At 37.3% G+C, this 12,916-nt stretch overlaps 1 protein-coding gene across 1 annotated transcript in view; it reads left to right on the top strand.

Moving 5' to 3' along the window:
• The first annotated feature begins 343 nt into the window (after positions 1-343).
• The window catches only part of NELL2 (neural EGFL like 2), a 369,972-nt gene continuing 357,399 nt past the window's right edge, over positions 344-12,916 (top strand). The window contains exon 1 of the mRNA XM_005881704.2: positions 344-396. The gene's annotated coding sequence lies outside the window, so the exon portion shown is untranslated. The remainder of the gene's footprint in view (positions 397-12,916) is intronic.

The raw sequence follows: 12,916 nt of genomic DNA, 5'->3' as shown, positions 1-12,916 counted from the left end.
GCATTTTAAAAAGGTCACATCTCCTTAATAAGCACTCTTTTATGCTGTAGCTTTTTTTATTCAACAATTATTTGGTGTCTACAGTGTCCTGTACTCTTCTAAAAGCTGGGGATGGAATGACAGGAGATCGACAACTATTGTAGGACAAAACAAATGAGATAATTTCATATGATGATGGAGATTAGAAAGAAAATGAAACTATTATGTTAAAGAATGACTTGAGAGAGGTACTTTGGTAGGATATTTGCAATTGAAGTTAATGAGCAATAGTATATTTTCTTGGTTAATGTTTGTCTTTTCTGCAAGAACACAAGCTCCCAAGAACTTGGACTTTGCTGCACTTGCTCACACAGTATCCCCGGCGCTCAGTACAGTACCCAGCACATGGCAGGCTCAGTAAGTATTGTTCACGGATTGAATCACCTCTTGTATTAATTTCAAAGGGATCTCATAACAAAGTACTGAGAAGGGGGGTGGGGGGCTTAAAACAACAGAAATTTTTTTCTACCCCAGTTTTGGAGGCTAGAAGTCTGAAATCAAGATGTCAGAAGGGCCATCCTACCTTGGAAGCCTTTAGAGAAGAATCCTTCCTTGCCTCCTCCTAGCTTCTGGTGTTTGCCAGCAATCCTTGGTGTTCCTTGGCTTGCAGCTGCATTAATCACTCTCATCTTTGCCTCTGTCATTACATGACCTTCTTCTCTGTGTGTCTGGTCTGACTGTCTCAATATTTCCCTCTTGTTATAAGGATACCAGTCACTTGACTAGAGCCCATCCTAATCCAGTATGACATCATAACTGATTACATCTGTGAAGACCCTATTGCCAAATAAGGTAACATGTACAATACGGGGATAGGGTTAAGTTACAATCTATCTTCTTGGGGAACGCAATTCAATCCACAATACCTACTTCTCTAAGTTAAAGGAAAATTGAAAGACTTAATATTTAAAAGTTTATATAGTGTAGTGTTTGACTTATTTTAAGTAAGTTGTATGTTATGTACAAATATTTGAAAAGGTTATTACTATTTTACTTTGTGTAAGCATGATAAATTTATTTTGATTTGTTCTAGACTATTTAGTTGAGTCCTAACCACACCAATTTTCATGCCATCTTAAAAAATCAATACCATGAGATGAACCAAATTCATCTCATGCTCTCTATTCCCTTAGCAGACAAGAGCTTACTTCTTCATATATTAAAAATAAATGAATGTGGAAAGGTATTCATAACACTCACATCATAAAAATTCATCCTGACATTTCTGCAAAGACTGTGTGTGGAATGTTGACATATTTTTGGTATAAAATGACAGTTTTAGTGCAGGTTCTCATTGTGACCAAGGAGATAGAGCAAACAAAAGGAAAAGAGTAAGTTATGGGACTACCCACACACGAAGTGAACCTGTCAGGCAACAGAATGGCAGAAGTGCTTTCTGAACAGGTACAGATGTTCTTTTGAGTTTGATGGGGGGGGGGGGGGGGGGGGAGGGGAGAGGAGGGTAACTAATATTGTCTGCTTTATGCTATTTATCTCAGAAAAAAAGTCACTCCTGATTTTTCCATCAAGTGCCATCTTGCCCTCCCTTGAATGCCATTAACACTTTGTTTTCAGTTTCCTCAAATGACCCTTCCCTCATACTTACTGCGCACACTGTTCTAAGTGTTTTACATATATCAACTCATCTCCATTGCACAGTTGAGGAACTGAAGCACACAGAGGTTACATGTCTTGGAAGTTGGATCTATATTCAAACCAGTCTAACTCTTGGGTCTATTCTTACCCATCATGACACACTGCCTGTATAGTTACTGAATTTTAAACTTATTTGATCCCCTGCCAGATTGTAAGCTTCTGAGAACCTGGACATGATGTTTTTCTTTTAGTTGTATCTTTCATAAAATCTAGCTCAGTATCTTGTGCATAATATATACTTTATCCAGTGTCTGGGTCCTTGACTTCCATATCAAGTTTTACATGTGAAGATGATTATAGAAAAATAACATCCTGAATATATATAGAGATAAATAAGGAAACTGACAAATGGTGGTTTTGGGGCTCCCAGACTCAGTCGTAGTGCTGCTCCCATCCTTTACTCCCTTCCCAAGTCCACACCTGCTAGCTATGAGAATTTGCACTAAGGTTGGGACCTCAAATGTTTTCACTGAGAATAGCTTGTGTTACCCCCTTTAAGAATATTCATGTTTTTACAGGAATTAATCACTGTAATAATTGCTGCCATCAGTCAATAGATGAGGGAGGTATTTGAGGAGTAAAGCTACCTCTAGGCTGTAGAAATTATACTAATTTTTATGTAAAATATTATTTTAGAGATCTGTTGGTAACTTTTGCACTTATTTGCACTCTCTCTATGTATAAATACAAGATTAATTAAAAGCAATTAAAAACTCTGATCTTCAATTTTAAATCTGGAAGTACTGAAATAATGTAGCCATATTGGTATTCACTTGCTTGTAGGAAATTCTTCTACATAAAAATTTAAATTTAATTTTGCCTCTTTATTATGTGATATGTGCATCACAAGCCTGTGGGCAATAGATGAGCTTTAGTAAGCTAAAAATAAATAAAAATGGGAATGTTAATAAACCTGGTAGCTCATTAAACATTTGGATTCACTGAGTATATATCTATTAATTTTAGATGAGACTACATTAGGAAACCTTTGTTACATGAAGGTTGTAATTAAGTGAATAATATATTCAAATTCAATACAAAACATCTTGTTCTACATCTTTTTACTGACAATTCTTTAGTGAGAAATTTCAAGGAACTGAAAGACTTAAAAAGTACTGATTAAATATGCAAATATAACCATTTATAGTTCTTTGTAAAGAATTAAAATTTAAAAGATATGTCCAAATGAATTTTTTCTCACATCTCATTATTATCTTCTTAATTTATTTTAGCATTTGTGAGTTCATCATTTTATTTAGAAGTCACACTTGTCTCTTAACCCTCTTTATTGTTCTGTTCCATTTGTATATTTGAAAATTCTCCCTTAAATTATATTAAAACCATACCCTCCAAATTATTCTTTTTCATTTCTCTGTAGAATATTACTCTTTCTTTTAAAAAGTTCTTCAGTTTCTGACCTCAGGTCTTCTTGTGTAAAGACTATTTTGCAAATCGTTTTTTTGTACTGCAATCATCCATTAAAATAAGCATCAGCTTGTGAATGTATGACTATGAAAAAAGTGTAATTTACTGGTATTGTCTGTTTTTTGTTTGCTTGGTTCATTTCCTTTGGAATTTGGGGTTATTTTTAACCTTGAACTGTGTATTAGTTTGCTAAGGTTGCTATAGCAAAGGACCACAAACTGGATGTCAAACAGCAGAAATTTATGGTCTCAGTTCTTGATGTTTGGAGTCCAAAATCAAGGTATTGGCAGAGGTTTCTTCTGAGGCCTGTTTTCTAGGGTGCTCTCTCCTAGCTTTTGTTCGTTTGCTGGCCATTCTTTGGTGTTCCTTGGCTTGTAGAAGCATCACCCTGGTCTCTACCTTTAAGTTCACCTGGTGTTTTTTCCTGTGTGTGTGTCTCCGGGTCCAAATTCTCCCTTTTTATAAGGATATAGTCATATTGGATTAAAGCCCACTCTAATTACCCCCTGTGGTGTTGTGATTTACAGTAAGAACTATACATTTGGTTTTGGTCTTCCTTGCTGGCATGGGCTCCTAAAACCATTGGAATTTTCTAAGGTGAGTGTTGAGACTGAGGAAGGGCTTTTGTTAGGTTAATGAGATGACATTGAAAGCACCTAAGGATGGGGGTGGAGCCAACCATCTGATTACAGTCCCATTCCCCAAGCTCTGGGGCTTGAGGTTGACTCAATCACTAATGGCCAGTGGGTTAACCAATGCCTATGTAATGAGACTATAGAAACCACCAAAGTCACAGGTTTGCAGAGTTTCTGGGTTGATGAACACATGGAGGTGCTGGGAGAGTGGCATCCCTGGGAGAGGATGGAATTTCCTTTCCTCATGCCTTGCCCGAGGCATCTCTTCCTTCTGGCTGTTCCTGGCGTTCTATCCTTTCACAATAAACAGGCAATCTAGTAAGTAAGCTGTTTTTCTGAGTTGTGTGAGTCACTCTAGCAAATTAATTGAACAAGAGGAGTGGGTTTTGGGAATGTCTGATTTATAGCCAGTTGGTCAAAAACACAAAGTAACAGCATGGACTTGTGACTGGCATCTCAAGTGGGTTGATAGGGGGGCAGTCTTGAAGGACTGAACCCTTACCTTGTGGGATCTGATGCTGCCTCTGGGTAGATAGTGTCAGAATTAAGTTGAATGGTAGGACACCTAGCTGGTGTTCTGAGAATTGCTTGTTGGTGTGCCTCTCCCTCTTCCCCAAAACACACACACACACACTGGAATTGGTACCAGAGTCCTATTTACCTATTATCTTAACTTGATCATCTGAAAAGACCGTATTTTCTTTTTCTATTGCTGAGAAAACAGGCTTAGGAAGGTTAAAAATGGTTAGAGATAGGTCAGTGTATCATTTAGGATGTTCGTGGCTAAAAGTAACTGAATACCCCAAACGTGGCTTACACAGAGCATTTCTTTTCTCGTGTTGGAAGAGATCTGGCAGGAGGGTGGTTGAAGATCTGGGTAATTAATTGGTTGAGTGGTGTCATCAAGAACTCAAGCTCTTTCTGTCTTTTCACTCTATCATTCTCAGCATGTTGACTGTCTTTGTCGGGTTCCTTTAGCGTCATATGCTCATGCCCTCAATAAGGAAGGTGGAAACTACAAATATGGTCTTAACAGCTTCTACACTGGGAATTAGGGACTGCCTGCAGAGGGGGAAGGGGAACGTGAAAGACTGTTCCGTACAGTCTGTTATAGGAGGGGTGCTGTTAATCTACTCTGCATGCCACTTTACAAAGGCTATTATTAGAAAGGCTGCTTTTGGAAGTTAAAGACAGATAATTCATATAGTCTGACATAAAATCATTAGTGAGCAAGGATGGAGGAATGAGACCTCATAATGTGTTTGGATATGAATTGGTTAGAGGTACTTTTAAATGTTCTTTGCCTGTGCAAATATGAAAAGAAAAAAACTAGGAATCTGAGGTTTTTCCGATTGGCAGAAAAATAAACTTACACAAACAAATTATGCATATGCATGTACATGTACATGTATGTATGTAAAATTAATATGAGCAGCTCAAGTGATTAATACAAACCATACTAGATTAATATAAAGTACAATAGAAATGTTTATGACTTTATGAAACACCCTGAAGCATTTTGCAAACTTTGGAGTTGATACAAGCTTAGGATTTAAGGGGTTACTTTCTAAATGGAAAAAGAGAGGCTTATTAGTAAAACAATTTAATAACACGAACATCCTTTTTTTTCTTTACTCTAAATGTGAGACTAATGCAACAGAGAGGATGTGCACCTTAGGATAAAAAATGGCATCATCTAATTTAATTGTAAATGTCATGTTTCTTGTTAACTTTCTACTGCTACCAACACCCCATTGATGCTATCTGTCTGAACAAAGTTTTGCTCGGATGGTTCCATCTACTTTTGCAAGCCATGCTTTAAAGGAAATTTATCTAAAGTACAGGTGTTTTGAGTAGAGTGACCAGGACCATGAAACAACTTGAAACCCTGAACAAAAATGTTATTAGTTTTCTACTTCTGTAAATCAAATTACCACAAACTTACTGGCTCAAACCACACACTCTTAATTACCTCAAAGTTGCCCTGGCTCAGGAGTTTGGGCATAGTTTAACTAGGTCCTCTCTGCTCAGGATCTTACAAGCTGCATTTTCACCCAGATCTGCTTCTGAATTCACTCAAGTTGTTGACAGAATTCATTTCCTTGAGAGTTTATGGCTGTGGACTCTGATTTTTCACTGCCTGTTGCCTGGAGGCCCTAGAGGCCACCTGTAGTTCCTAGAGGCCATCCACAGTTCCTTGCCATGTGAGCTTCTATAACATGACCCTTTCTTCATCAAGCCCACGGGAGAGTCTCTCCCACTTGGAATCTCTGACTTCAGGGAGGATCCAGTCACTCTCTTAAGGGTTTTCACATGTTCCTGATTAAGTAAGGCCCACCCAGGATAATATTCCCTTTGATGAACTCAAAATCAACACATTTGGGATCTTAATGATATCTGCCAAATTCCCTTTGTCTTTGCTATATTGTATTGGTTAGAAGCAAGTCACAGATCCCACATACACTCAAGGATGTGAACATCAAGGAATGGGAATCATGGGGCTGCCCTAGAGACCCATCTGCCACATTCACCTGGAGAAGGCTCAGGTGGACAGGAGAGCAACGTTATGGCCATGTGGAATATATTATGTCCTTCAATTCCCAATTCTTTATCATAATCTCTTTTTACAGATGTGGAAAATGAGACTCAGGACAGACAGTTTGGTTGAGGTCACTCATGAAGGTCACACACTCAGAGCCCGTCTATCTGAATTCAAATCTTGTACTCTCTCCATGTTATAACGTTACCTTATTCTACTGTAGAATCATCAAGGAATCAAACTGAGACTAATGGGTAGAAGCTTTAAGGAGATGGATCATTTGACATTTTCTAATAGTAACTTGATCATGGTGTGAACTTAGTTTAGTGCAATGTTTATAATCCTGGCTGCATGTTAGAATCACTAGGGGAGCTTTGAAAGTATGCTGATTCTCGGGGATTCCTCAATTATATCAACAAAATGAGAGTCTCTGTGAGATAGGCCCTAGTCTTTTGGTGTTTCTATGTTTTCTTATCAATAAATGTCCCATGTAAAAAGTTTGATTTGAGGGACATCATAATGGAATAAATAACAGGCTGAAGTGATGTTTGAAGGTGAAATGGGCCTTTTTGGAAAATGGTGGATTCTCTGTCAATCAACATGTCCCAGTAAAAATAATCCAGCTGTTTGGCAGGAAGGTGCAGAAGGAATTGAGAATGAATGCTTGGTTGGACTGGAAGACCTTTAACATTTCTTCTGATCTGGAGAGTTTATGAGTCTGTGATGCTGGTGTTCAATAAGTGTTAAATATGATTTATAATGGGTCAACCTGAAGGGTCTCAACTTTCATCATTTTCTTGATTTCTGTACTCCATACAAATCCATGACAATCTGCCTGGTGTAGTAAGGAAGGTAGACCGGTGGTTGGTTATAATGCTGGATGCAATAAGAGTGCTTAGATGTGCTGGAGAAGAAAAGGCTCTAGAGATTTTATTGGAAAAAAGACTAAGGAAAATTCACAATGGTAATCTATTTAATATTAGTTTCCATAGCATTCCAGGGTTCTTGTGCTTCATTTAAACCCATCTTTGATATAACAATTTCCACTTTTAAAAATGTGACTCTAGTATGATGTTTGATTAGTAACAATTTCTTTTTAGCTTAGTTGGATCCCAAATCATGTCATATACTTGATTTTCTATTTCACTTATTATTCAGGTTGTTTTATATTTTCAACTGTCCTTTATACTTTTTCTTTTTCTCATTTGATTTCCCTTGTCTATTTCCTTTATAATTTTTAAAAATTGATTTTAGAGAGGGGGAGGGGGTAGAGAGAGAGAGAGAAAAAGAAAGAAACATTGATTGATTGCCTTCTGAAGATTCAGAATAAGTCCCAACTAGGAATCAAACCTACAACCTGGGTATGTGTCCTGACTGGGAATTGAACCTGCCACCTTTTGGTGTATGAGACGATGCTGCAACTGAGCCACACCAGCCTGGGCTAAAATTTTAATTTCTTTTTCAACTTCTTCATCTTCATAACTTGAAAACTGCAGTTATTTGCAGTTTTAATAGTTAGGTTGGTCTGTTGATTGTCTATCTTCTGCTGAGTCAGTACTTGCTATTACTATAAGTGTTACTTGTTAAATTAGGTAGGCTTTTCCAATACTTTAACTTCGATTTAAGCATACTTGAGAGATACAATGCAGATTTTAGAAATTTAAATATAGTGGGTGATGAAGTATTACATTTTGGAAAGTGGTGAGTGTGAATATGAATTAAAGGTGTTTGGAAAAGCTTTCAAATTACCCTGCGGCAAGGCATCCTCCAGAATTCGTCGAATATATATGCTACAGCTGTATTTGTAGCATGTGAAAACGAATCGCAAGGCTTCATGAGTGATGTCATTTAAGGAGTACAATGGGCCCACAACTTCATACATATAATTAGCACAAATTACCAAGCAGTGATGGTGGTTGTTTTATAACATTTCCCCCACTTTTTGCATCTGTTTCTACAAAATGCAGACAGCGGAGTCTTTGAGGCGACCATTCTGCATTCTAATCTCTGATTCTCAATAAACTGCTGTCTGTCTGACCTTGGGCTCTGCATTTATATTTTGAAGAAGCTTCAGAATAAGTTTCAAATTATTGGAAAGAGAATTGTAATCTCCATTTACTTCAAGTGTATTACTTTCTATTCCCACATGTCCTGTCAGTTCTGCCAGTCACCACTACAATTAAATGGTCACAGATGATGAAGAGTAGAATGGGGAATTCTTTAGAAACACATTACATGTGTTTCATTTCTTTATTAGTGTTCTGTGGTGGTTGTTTGAGATCAGATGGTAAACAGAAGAATGGGAAGGCATCCATTTCCTTCATTTGCTGAGAAGATAAGATAACTTTGATTATGAAATAAAGCAAAATGCAATTAAAAGGCAATTAAAAGGATTGATTCTGAGCCCTGCAAATGGTTACAGATATTTTGCCTTTTTAAACACCTTCAGTATTATACATTTTTCTAATTTAAAATTTGTAAAAGGTGTGTTATTTTTGTCATGCTTTTTCTATAAATATCATAAAGATGCGTTCTCTTGCGTTTCCTTTTACTAAATCTATGCGGTCTCTTTATTTTTAATGCCATCCTCACTGATGGCTCCTAAAATTGTATCTCCAGCAAACGCTTCTCTCCAAATTCCAGAAATGTGTACTCAGTAGCCTACCCAACACCCCCACTATCATTTAATAGCCACCAAATATTTCTTGAGCAGCTACTGTGTGCTAAGCACTGATCTGGCCTCTGGGAATAGATCAGGGAACCAAAACAGAGAAGTCCTATCCTCATGAAGCTTTCATTCTATTGAGGAGACACAATGAAATAAGTAAGGACAAGATATGGGGTGTTAAATGGTATTAAGTGCTATGTAGAGAAAATTATGGGAGGGACAATAGGTAATATGTGTGGGATGGTTTTTTATTTTAAAAGAAGTGGTCAGGGAAGATCTTCTTGGTAAAGGTGACATTTGAGCCAAGTACTGAAGGAGCGGAGGCGAAGGAGTGAGCCATGTGGACATCGGTCAGGAGAGCTTTCCAGGCAGAAAGAACAGCATGTGCAAAGGCCTGACTGGCTTCTAGAAACAATAAGGAGGCCAGGGAGACTGGAGTGAGCAGGGGATGAAGAGTAAGATCAGAGGGGGCACAAGGACCAGATGATGTAAGGCTTGGCAAGGATTTTAGCTTTTACTTCAAACAAGATGAGAAACCACTGAGAGTTTTCAGCAGAACTCTTACAAATAAGTTTTTTTTTTTTAAACTCATAAAGTTGGAGAAAATTTGGTTCGGTCATTTACTGTTTATATTCCTTTGGTCTCTTCCCCAAACTGTCTGACTCTTATCGGACAATGTCCACTGGAGAATCACCATGGAATAACCAAATCCCCAATGAACTATCAAGCCACCTTGTTTCAAAAAGTAACGATGAATGATTCTATCCCTTTCTCCTAAAACATTTATCTTCAACTTTATAGTATCCTGGAATTTGACTATATTTATAGCATAATGTTTTGGTGTATTTATAGCTTTGAAAACAATTTGAAATGCTTTGAGGAGGATTAGAATGTGTATAACTTCTGACTTTTAAATATGAATAAAGTTTTGGGAATCTATATTAGTCAAGATGTGCTAACTACTATAACAAACAATCCCAAATCCCAGCAGCATTTTTTTCTAGCTCATGCCATAATCCAATGAGGGTCTTTGGGAAGTCGGAGGAGGGTCCCTCCTCCACAGTCATTCAGAGATCTATCTCCTTCCATCATGTGGCTTTGCTGTTTTGTTTTTCATCCTCAAAAGCCTCAAAGCATTCCACCAGGTACTTTTGCATCTGGTCATGCAAAGAAAGAGGGAGCATGGAGGTTTGAGGATCTAGGACTGCTGAGTATCACTGCTAACCATATTCTACTGGCTACAACTCACTCCAGGGCTCTTCCTAAACAGGGGGCTTGGGAAAGGTATTCTTGTGTCTTTAGAATAAAATAAAAAAGAGTTTGCTGAATATATAGCATTGTTTTATCACAGTGCCTGCTCTAGCTTTCCCCCCATATGTGAGATGTTTAAAGCAATGAAATAAAAGAGTTTTTCTAAAATGACATTTAGTCATTTAATTTTCTATGTCTATAAACTAATAATTCAAGAGAGTCCTAGGCAATTGATACATTTGTTTTGAGTGCTCCTGACTGTACATATTCATTTGCCTAGATTTTGAAGATGCTGTTTTAACATTAAAAAACACTCCTCTTTTCCACGTCTCATTTTGTAAGTGTGAACCTACGTTAGTTTTCTAATTGTTTCTGAGGATGTTATTATGATCAGTTTCTGCATTCCGTTCTGTGATCTGGCAGCCCTGACAGGTACTCAGCCAACTCAGTAGATGGTTATTATTCACAGCCATCTTTTCAAATTTCAGAGGATTCACAGCTTCTTTTTAACATTCTGGTTTCACCAGCACTGTATAGATGGGCCTTTTTACAAAAGCATGTTAATAGTCTATTCTTGCACAAAAGAACAAATGACATTTTAAAGTTTTTCTCTGATTGACTCACTCTTGTGCCTAAATATTTTTAGCAGTTTCCTATTGTCTTCAAAATAAAGTTCAGAATGATTATGGTTTGCAAAGCTATGGGCTTCACTCCCTGTCCATCCTTATCTCTTACTTGTCCACCTTATGTATCTAAACTAGATTTTCATTCTTCAGAGATGGAGTAAACATTTTGTTTCTGATGTATCATCCATCTAGGATATCCCTTATCCTTTTTTGCCCTTTAAAAAACCAATTTACTGCCCTAGCTGGTTTCAACCTGTATCAGCGGTTCTCAACCTGTGGGTCTCGAACAATGAAAGTACATCCTGTATATCAGATATTTACATTATGATTCATAACAGTAGCAAAAGTACAGTTATGAAGTAGCAACAAAAATAATCTTATGGTTGGGGGTCACCACAACATGAGGAACTGTATTAAAGGGTCACGGCATTAGGAAGGTTGAGAACCACTGGCTTAGTTGATAGAGCATTGGCCTGCAGACTGATGGGTCCCAGGTTTGATTCTAGTCAAGGGTGCATGCCCAGGTTGGAGCTCATCCCCAGTAGGGGGTGTGCAGGGGGAAGCCAATCAATGAGTCTCTCTCATCATTGATATCTCTCTCTCCCTCTCCATTCCTCTCTGAAATCAATAAAAAATATATATTAAAAAACAAACAAACAAAAAACAATTTACTTACTTTAAAGTCCAGGTCAGACATTCCATCCTCCATGTAAATTTCCCTAGTGTCTTAGTTAATCTGTCGCCTTTGTCCTCTATGTTCCTTTAGTACTTTGAATAATATCTCTCTCATAGAACCAATTACATTTTGCTTTGCCCAATAGTTTTCATGTGTATACATATATATCTTTGTGACTAGACTACACCTTCCTAAGGGCACATGCCCTTAAAAATATATCATTGTAGCTTTTAGCACTCCTGTGTATACCTTAGCCAGAGACTTTAAGTAATGTCAATGAATTTTGATTAAATTTTTATAATTATGTTAATTTTTATCAGTTATTAACAAAGGGTACTTAACTGAGAGATGGGAGATGTTAGAAATCTCCTGTCAGCTTATTTAAGGAAACCTATTGAGCTAACCTCAGCTGGATATCATGAACTAAAATATACATTTTCTCTTTTTTAAAAACTTTGCTGTGTGTTTTATATTGGCTTCCACCAGCATGTATATTTAGCAACCATCAAGAATTGCTTAGTTAAGTGATTTTTGTGAAGTGGCACAACTTTTAGCCTTTAAAGAATTTCATCTCTTTGCTTTCTGACTTAGCTAAAGTAAGACCTGCCCTGATAGGCCCTCGCCCTATCTTACTGGACAGTAATTACTGTTTTAACTACGACTTTGATCTTAATGGAAATCCCAGACTCTCGCTTTTTTTCTTTCTTCATAGCACACTAAATGTGCTATTTTCTCTGGCCAAAATAATCAGACTATCGCACTTCATAAAACCAAATATGACAACATATTTTCTGGTTTTATATGTACATATTATGTTTTATTATTTGTCAAATTGAGTGTTTACCAGTGTCGACATGTTAGATGATAGTGTAACTCCATCTCTATCTGTGTTGGCCATACACTGCCACCAAAGAAAGGCTGACTGGTCCTTTGAGGCTCTGAATGTCAAGGTGGAAGGATGTGCCCCAGGGTGGTGGTGGTGGTATCAAATTAAAGGTAGGGGGTGATATATGATTTTATCATATAAACTGCAGAAAAGGAGAATCAACAAAAACCTTATTGAGTGGTGCGTATACAAACTAGAATCCCCTTGGAGCGCACATTTATAAAGGGAACGTGAGTTTAAAAGAGTTGAGGACTATGGTTTTCGGGCATCTAACTCAACTACATGGGATGGTGACAATCGCAGGGGCAACCTTTTCTTCCATGTGTTTGAAGTGGAGATTTAGATTAAATTGTGATTTTGCATTTATCTGATTTACCTGCAAAAATACATTTTTATTTAATCACTGATGTGAATACCAATCACATAGAAATGGATGCAGAAAATAAAAAACAACTTTTAAGCAAAGCTGAGATAAATAAAAAAGTCTTAGATAAAAACTGTGATTTCCTCTTTGC

This window comes from Myotis brandtii, unplaced genomic scaffold (genome assembly GCF_000412655.1).
Source record: "Myotis brandtii unplaced genomic scaffold, ASM41265v1 scaffold686, whole genome shotgun sequence".
NCBI classification, from domain to species: domain Eukaryota; kingdom Metazoa; phylum Chordata; class Mammalia; order Chiroptera; family Vespertilionidae; genus Myotis; species Myotis brandtii.
The sequence above is the reverse complement of the archived record's forward strand: the minus strand, read 5'-3'. Positions and strand labels throughout refer to the sequence as shown.